Below are 9,575 nucleotides of genomic sequence, written 5' to 3'. Positions count from 1 at the left end.
AATCTGAAAAGTCTGCATTGTAGTTAATATGCCGCTTAGAGTTTGAAGGCGAAAATGCCTTAAATCCAATACAATTGTGTAAACATAACTGTCAGAGCAATGGGAAGGTGCATCCCTCATGACCCTGAGTCCAAGTCCTGTCTAAAACTTGGTGCCTGTGTTCTTTCTTCTCAAATTAGTGTTCTTGTTCTGTTTTGGTTTTTTTTTAAGAACGACACAAAGTGATATTGGGGAAATAACAGTTCTGGATGAAGAGTAAGTTTATAGTGGCAAATAATTTCTTAAAATTGTCAGAAAGTGAACATTATACTGGAAGTTTGGGTAGCTAAGTCTTGCAGAATGCTCATTTACTGTGTTCCAGCGTAGTCTGTAATTTTGACCACTACCCATGAAGGAACACCTTAGGGTACAGAGGGAAGCAACAAGGATGGTGTAGGTCTGGATGTAGAAAATAGGTTCTAAAAGAAAAGATTGAAAGAAGTGGCCTTGGTTGGGTTAGAAGGAGAAGAATGAGGCTAGGATATGATGGGAAGAAAGGAATCAAATATTTTTATGCATTTCAAACATCAAGGACAAGGAAAAAATATTATAAAATTGCAGCTGGCAAGATTCAAGTTGATCTTTTATGACACCTGGGTGAACTAGTTGACATTTAGTAGATCTGCAAATTTTACTTTGGATAAGACATTTAAAACACTATCCAGAAGTAAGACTGCACTCCTGCCTCTAGCGAAACAGTTAAAAAGCAGGTGGAACCCTTTGATTCAGTCTTTCAAAGCATACTTCTTTCTCTCTTTTACAGTTTTCCTAATCCGTAGGCAATTATGGCATGAGGGGATTTTCACTTCTTACTGAAGTGTTATGACGTACATACAAAAAGATTGAATAGGCAGAGGAAAAGTAGAAGTGAGTCAAGCAGAGCACAGGCTCTGGAAGGAGTGCCCACATTAGACAGTCTCCTTACTGATAGGCTTAGGCATTCATTTCTGCCTTTGGTTTGTTGGGGTTTTTTGTTTGTTTGTTTTCCTGGCATCTTCTTTCCTTATTTCATTTAGCTACAGGGAAATACCTTCAGCCTTGGAATGCATTTTGGTGTGGTGATGATACTGCCGTGATAAATGTGGATTGTAATCTCTTCCCAGTGATGAGAGAACTAAGATCTAAGCATTTCTTAGGTCATGGGGACTACTGGCTATGGGTACACCCCACCAAGTTACATGCTGAATATGGCACTGAAAATTCCAGTTGCAGTCTTAGAGACCTTAAATTTGACATCAGTAACACTCAATAAGAATCAGCCACAGAAGTCCACTAGGGAATCTGGTTCAGTGAAACAACAGCCTATAAACCATCTGGTTCATAGCAACTTTCCAGTTCGCAAGATTTTATCCTGTGACCCAGGAGATGTGGCTTAATCCTCTATTTTTTGAGTCATAAAATGATATTAAAACACCAGTGTTTTAAATGGTCTTGGCTCACCTGATTAGAAAAATCTGGAGAGAGAGAGCAGTCTAAAACTTTGAAAACGGACGTCAGGAAAGGAGAACTCAAATTTATTACTTAACAACTCATTGGTTTTGACCCAAAGCCATTTATTTTATGAGTTGTTTTTGAATAGTTGGGGTTTTAAATGGTGCTTCTTTTATAGAAGTACTATGTTGCCTTTGAGATAGTGCTGGCTCCTAGTGACATTTTAACATCTATTTATTTAAATATGCAGTGTAATAGGGGAATAAATAAAAGCAATAGGATCTTTTTTTATTCACTTTATAATGGTTGCTGTGATTTGTATGACAAAAATCCAATGTACTGCAAATATTTCCAGTTTTTGATAATGTTGGTATCTGCGCTTGGAAGTGATTCTACATTGTTCCTCCTTATCTATACCATTAGGAATGTGGTAGAGTGAAAATTGTCCTTAAAGAAAGTGCAAGTTCAGCAGGATTCCAGTCTGCATTGCAAGCATAGGCTCAAATGAGCCTTTTTGATGGGGAATAATGCAAGCCTCTGAGGACTTGCTGGAATGCTCTGTGGCAATTAGTTCTGTAATATTATAGTTCAAGTTCCGGCCTTATGTGGCTCTAGAGACTTTGGAAATACATACGATTCATTTTTCAAAGTGCTTTTAGGCCTCTTTTTTATCCCCTCTAATTTTCCATCGTCCAGTAGTTACATTCAGGAATATTAATTGTGATCTGAACTATGATAGTTTGACTCCACCACCCTTTGCCATCAGATTATCGTACTGAAGGTCTGCGTCATCCATGTGCATGACTTGCAGAGTTGGTGCCAATGGAGCCATTTCTAGGCCACTCTGCTGGAAGTTTTCTGAATTGACTTAATTGTACAGGGAGTGCCAACCAACAGCAATACTCTCATCAGGATGCTGTTTCCTCGTGGTTCTTTGAAATGCGTATCAAATGGACACGTGCTCATGACCCTGGAAATGGCTTGGGACCATTGTAGAAATGTAGCTCTGGACTGCAGCAGTGCTCAGGAGCAGGACAGTTTTCTTTTGTTTAACCTGGAAATCAGTAGGGCCTTATCAAAATCTTCCCTATTACATTCAGCGAAACCTTTGGGATTTTCCCATTACTGCTTTTAGCATAGTTATTGTGCCAACTTAAAAGCAAACTTGAAGGATGGCTGTGTTTACCCTTTTGAGGTACCTTTTCCCCGTTCGCTTCACTTGACAAAACCAGAAGAATATATGTATTTTTAAAAGTTAGGAAAACTTTATGGTAACAATTTCTTTGAAAATGATTGAGATTTAATACACAAGTTCTGAAGTGCTCAGAAAGTGCAGTGAAGTTTCTCTTCTTAACAATTAAAATGTAAAAAACCACCATGATTTTCTCATACATCTCCAAGGTTGTCACTGGACTGTAAAACAGGTCCTTTGTCAAGTCTTGGCTACACACAGAAAGTGGCCCCAAAATTCTTAAAAACTAATACTAGACAACAGGCAAACTGTAAATAGCCTGCTGCCTTCTGTTTCTCAGAGTAGCCAAGCTGTAGCTCAAAAGAATTAAGAAAATATTTGTTCAATAAGTAGAAAATACATGCTACTAGTGTTCTTCTGTTCCTTCTGTCTCAAAAAATATAAAAAAAATACATCAGTGCATTATGATCTAGTCTTGGTGATGACCATCTCCAAGCAGCAAGCTAGACTATATGGCCTTCAGATAGCCCCACTAAACAATACCTTTATTATTAGCTGTGATTGAGAGAATCTGTGAATGATTCATGAGACAAAGTCAAAGCTCAGGTGTTGGTGACTGCTGATAAACATGCCTTCCAGAATGCCCCAGTTATTAGCACTCTTCCAGCTGCCTTTTGGTATTAGCTGGGGCCGAGAGATTGGGATGCCCAACTTCATCTGGCAGAAGGGATCATTGCATTAATGAAAGTCCTCATAACATGGGTATAAAGGAGTGACAGACAGCTCAGCTGCAGATAAATAAACAATTCCCCTCTCTGTGTGTGAGATTTAATAGTTCTGAGCTATTAAATGTAGGAATATATGAAGGTTTTGTCATATATCATTTACTCAGTAGTTATTAAACAACTACATGTTCTGCCCCCTGTGAGAAATTAATTTTTATGCTGAAGTCCAGGGCAGGTCCCAGATTCCATCGAGCATTCTTTTACAGGATTTGAACAGTTCTGAATGTACAGTAACATCTACATAACAGGAAATTTCAAAATATGCATCAGGCATTCTGGAAAATACACTGATCATAAAAGAGTGATAAAGTTATGCAGTATGTTAATGTTGATGCACTTTTTGGGAATGAGGAAATACAAGTTTGCACTAAGGAAATAATTTGAAGTAAAACATTGTATGAAACGACTGCAAAATTGTAAGATAGACTGTTAATAATAGTAGAAAAAAATTATAATTGATGGGCAGTTAAATAGAATTTAATAGCTCAAAACTAGCACTGTGACAAAGTAAAGCAGCTAAATTAGTGGATGCTGTCTTTAAAATAGAAATTACTGTGTTTAACCAACAATGATTTCACCTCCTGGATACTTTGATTTTATTTCCTTTGTTATGCAGTGTGTTATTTTTAGTGGGCTCCATTATCTGGGAGCATGAGGTAAGACTTTTCACACTGGCAAGCTCTTCTCCACAGAGATACTAATGTATACTAAAGTAAAGTTGATACCAGTGTATGCCAGATGTTTGGCTTGAGGGAGCATGTAGCCATATCACAGTAGGCCGTGTCTACAGCAATGATTAGTTACTGATGGATCTTCTCTGTTAGTTCTTAAGAAAGACAGTCTTAAAAATTAAATATATATGCCCTTTATTTCTTACATCCTCTCTGTGAAACCTTCCTGTCCATCAGTCTATTTTTTAATTTAATTTTCACCCATATTTTATGTAAAATGAATGTCTCTTGCTGCCTTTGCTCCTAATCACATAGAGCAATCTATCTTTTGGTGTACAAATTGCTCATCATTATTGCCTGCTTGAAGCTGGGCTCTGCCATCATCCTGACTACAGCCCGAGGGCTACAGAAGACTCCAAGTAGACAGAGTTTTTATTTATATGGCTGGGTTACTTCTGCTCTGCATCATAGCACTATTTGGACTGCACTTTTCCCAGTCCATTAGCAAACAGCCCATAGCCTGTCCCCACCTGTCTCAAGATATTCCGTATGCCAGATCAGAAAAAGCATGGAACTTTTGTACAGATACTGCCAGATACTCCTCTGTTTGTTGAAGTATTTTTAGGTGCCCTGCAGTAAGAAAAGCTTCTTAGTTCCATTTAGCCTGTCACATTTTAACTCTGGCACAGCTGCTTACGTTTGTTTTCACCCCTGTCTCAAGATTTGGCTTTGATGAGCTGTAGGTAATATACACAAAGCTAGTGTTTTAGGAGCCTCACATGCTAGCCTGCTTGCCTGAGAATATGCACAGAGCACTATTCTCTAATTTTAGTTTAACTTTACAATTTTCCTGATATTTAATAAAAATTGTCAGGAACTGGATTCCATAATTATTTCAAAGACAAACTGTGTGATTTCCACCTCAGACATTAGATTCAAGAATAATATTTGCAGTTAAAACAAAGTTTACTGTATCAAAGAGACATGGTGTGCATTTGCTGAGAGAGCCACCTGTTCCATAAATTTGCTTTGGCACTTATTTTGGAAAAAAAAAGTATTAAATAGATTATGGAAAGGGTGCACAATTCTACCACCTTATTTGTGATTTTTCTCTTTGCCATAATGGAAAATACCCGTAAACTTTTCTGAAGTCCTATTCTTCATGTGAGTAAAGTATTTTGACTCCTGCACTCTTGATTATTCATTAGATGAAATGAAATGTTTTTACTACCTGGCTCTTCATTTCACAGCAGGATCCTATTTATTTTTTCCCCTAAAATTTTTACTTTTTTTTTTCTTTTGTTTTTCCCCCCAGAAATGGCAGAAACTTGGGTCTTTTTCACAGGATTCTTGCTCAAGAAGTCCTGCAACTTTTGTCTTTGGTAAAGTGAGTGATTTGGCTCTGCTCCCAGCATCCATACCACATCCCATTCCATTAATCTGATTTCTAAACTTGGGAAATTTTCATCAATTTTATAACCTTACAGAACTTTCTAAAATCCTTCTCCCAATGATGCTTGCATTTTTTTTTCCTAGATGCTTTTTGCTATGTGGTTTGCTTAGTGGTTAGATTTGAAAGTCGAACAGCATAGTGCTGTAGATGTTAGCTGCTAACCAGAAGAAGAGGAACTGGAAGGTTATCTCTAGCACTAACTCCAGGCTTGCTTGCTCTGACAGATCCTGAGAGATTTAAAGTAATCCCTCTCTCCAAACCCTGCTGTCTATAAAGGTATGTCTATGCAAGATGAGTTCTCTTAATGTTCCTAGAAGGAGACCTATGAATTGGAACATTTGATATTTTGTATTTGCGCCACTCTAAAATAATACAAGTCTGGAAAAGGAAGAACTTTTGTTTTCTTCGAAATATGTAAGCCCTACACCTATTTTGTCAGCACAGCCACTCAGCATCCCTGGGATAAAGGAATTTATATATTTAGGCACAAAATAAATATGTTTTATTTATATTTTAATATCCAGATATTTACAAAAGAATACCATGAACAAATAGGTACCAAAGTGTGATTCCCCTATTAGTATATATAGGAAGAGTGCAACTTAAATTCTGTTTTAGAGCAGAGATATCTTGTAATGTACCACATACAGACCAAACCAACTTAGGTAATTTCAGAATAAAGGTAAAATTGTGTTGATTGGTACATAGTACCAATATACTGTAGTACCATACTTTAGTACCACAGTACCACAATTCATCATTTTCATTCAGTCAACCAATAGTAACTACATTTCCTTATTAATGACAAATGTCTGTTCTTTACTTGTAGCTCTGTGTTACTTAAAAGAATGGATTTATTTCCTGTCGTGCCTTCATGTAAAATAGCAAGTTAAATCTAGACTCTGAGTTCAGTGTAAAATGTATAAAAATACTTTTAATATACAAAAGTTAGAGCTAAGACCCTTTTATTTTCTAAATATAGATTAATTGAATGAATAAATGTAAAATTCAGCTGACATCGATGATGGAACCCATAATCCATTGACTATTTTGAATCTATTTTTATTTTAACAGCCTCATCAAAGAGAGATATACAATCCTTTCTATATTTCATTCCAGACATAGCTGGAAGCTGTCCATTTTTTTAAAGCTTTTCATTAACTTATGTACCCAAATGTCTGATCAGCTGCTGGATCAACACCATTAATTCTAGTCCACTCAGAAGTGTCTCCAAGAAGAGAGCTCAGGATTATGTTTTTTTAAGCAGTGGTTTTTGCTTTCAATTACTTCACTAATTTCTGTTTGCAGTGGTTTTGATCTTTCATGTCAGTACCTGCATCTTGTGAACACTCACGCTGATTCTGGCATGAATCAGTCCTTTCTCTTATTGGGACACTTCACAGTATTCTTTCTATTTTAGTTGGCTAGTCATGGCCCTTTCTAGTCCCTAATCTTATTTGCAAAGTCTGGAACTAAGCCTCCTAATTAGACAAGTCACTCAAGGTTTGGTCCCAGTCCTGTGTCATGGCAAACTTATTTTACTTTAGGCTGATCGCCCATCACTTTAAAAATCCCAATATTTTATTATTTTCAATCAAATCTCAGTTTCTTGCAATAATAATTTTGAAGTCTTGCTGAAAAATGCTCTTCACAGGTAATATGTAATGCATGAATTATATACATAAAGAAGCACTGCTCAGATCAAATACAGAATTTAAAATAAGTAACTGTCCCTCTATACTTAAATTAAATCAACAAAAAGAATAAAAATATTAATAAACTGTGTATTGATTAATGTTATATTATTTTTATTTTAGGGAATTGCTCAGAAGGACACCTATCAAGCAATCTCTATCAAGGCCTCTAAGCTTAATATACTACATTTTTAAAATTATATGCTTACATAATTACATGGCCACATTTGGCTGTCCTGTGAACAAGATTAGAAGTACCTTCTTTCTTTGGTTGGTTACTTTCCAGTATTAAAATAATGACTACTCAGTCTTTCTCACCTGTTTTCATTTAGAAGAAGAAGAAGTTTATTTTTCTTTACTCAGGAATTTCTGAAAATTAAAGGACATATCCATCTTAATGTTCTGGGCATAATGAGTTGGGAAGAGAATGTGTGACACAGAGGCTAAGTAAGAGCCAAATTTTGTGCATACTAAGCAGTACTTTTTCACCTGTATTCACTTAGTGTTCTTCAGAGCTGTGTTGTGACTTGCAATTAACAACCAATCAAATAGCAAATTAAGAGGGGAGAATGACAGCTGCCATTCCTATTTCAAAAGGAAAAATATTTTGCTGCTTGCTTTTGTTTTGGTAGCTTTTAAACAGATCCACTAGGTGGTGCTTGAAATACAGGGGCAACTGGAAATCACTGTGACTGAGAAATATTAAAGTATAATTCCTTAGTCAACACTCCAACAGGAATATTCTTGGCAAAGGGAATAATATTGCTATCCAAATGCTTGGATTCCTCCTTTTCCAGAGCTGAGTTTTCTGTTTCAGAAGTAAAACTAGATATTTCCCATCATGGAGATATACTGTTATCCGTTATAAATTCAGTGGTTCTTCACCTTTGGCACCTTCAGAATAGATTGTTTTCCATTAGTATTTTTGGCATTTGAAGAAAAAGTTTATGTTCAGATTCAAAGTGATTTGGATGAGTAGTTCTTTAAATACATTAAATAAAGACAAATTCTGGCATTGTCTGAGTGCTTTATCACTCCCAAAAGAAGTTTAACTTCCAGTAGTGAGTGCAGGAAGACTGTAGGGATGTTATGGCACATGGCCAGGGGAAAGGGCAGGAAGGCCCCTATGGCCAGTTATGCAGGTATGAATTATGGACACTATTCAAATTTCCTTGTGGAGACCAACACTTGTTTTCTCAAGTTATTCTTTAACTATGTGCTGTGCAATCACTTGTCCTAATGTAAACCAGCTTCTTTGGAGCTGTGAAAAACCACAGCTACCCCAGACTTCTTGGTCAGCTATGCACCAATCAGTTGCCCAATAATTCTCCTACCTTTCAATCTGACAATAAAAGCTTCTGGACATACTTATTTGTTCCTAACACTGCTTTTCTATTAAAGAGGGTGTTCATCCTGTCAAACTGCTGTCCAGTGCCCCAGTGGGAACTCTGGAGCCCCTCCAGCTTCCAGGAGAAGCTGTGACAACTGTAGCCTTCAGGCCATTCCAGTTTCCTGTCGTTCTGCCTTGAAGGTGAAATTCTGGTGAGCCCGGCCTCCCTTGGCATGTGGTTTTGAGGGAAGTGCCTTTCAAAAGGCATTTCTCTGTTTGTTGCAGACTCCAGGAGAACAAACTCTTTTGACTTGTATGGTAAGGGGAGGATAGATCGAGGAGAGGGAGGAAGCACACTGAACTTGTGCCTATCCTTTTTCCTTGCCTATGTACCTCAGGCAGGTGGCTGAGGACGCTCACACTGCCTGTTCAAATCTTGCCCAAGGAGTAGGCTGGCAAAGGTGAGACCATGAGAGGGATCTGATTGCTGGGGCAGGTCTAGGAGGGCTTCAGGTTTGGGGTGAGGGAGTTGAAGAACTGAAGTGGGAGAGCCCAGTGGGAAAGTCAAGATAAGACTGAGGGTGGGGCAGGAATTGGAGGTGCTGCACTAAGAGCTATTGACAATTAGGAAAATCAAATTAACCGCAGCTGGAATAGTTTAAGAGACATAGGACAAATTTAGAGTTAGACAAGCTTCTGTTATTCATACAAAAAGTGTTTAAAATCACTACATGAAGGAAAAGCATGTGTGAATTGCCAATGGAAGAGATTCTAGTGAGGCTGTTATTAAGGTCTCTAAAGGGTACACATGTGAACCTGGAGAATTCAGATCTAATTACTGGTAAGTGCACTGCAGTGAGATTTCATTTGTCATTTAGGTGTAGCAAAAAGTCTGTTTTGCTCATGGCCAAAGTGGAAAGGCCCTTTTCACTACAAGGGTGGGAAGCAGATTAAGGTGTACAAACTAGGGTGATGTACAT

The sequence above is a fragment of the Coloeus monedula genome (genome assembly GCF_965178545.1).
Source record: "Coloeus monedula genome assembly, chromosome: 1".
Lineage (NCBI taxonomy): Eukaryota > Metazoa > Chordata > Aves > Passeriformes > Corvidae > Coloeus > Coloeus monedula.
The sequence above is the reverse complement of the archived record's forward strand: the minus strand, read 5'-3'. Positions refer to the sequence as shown.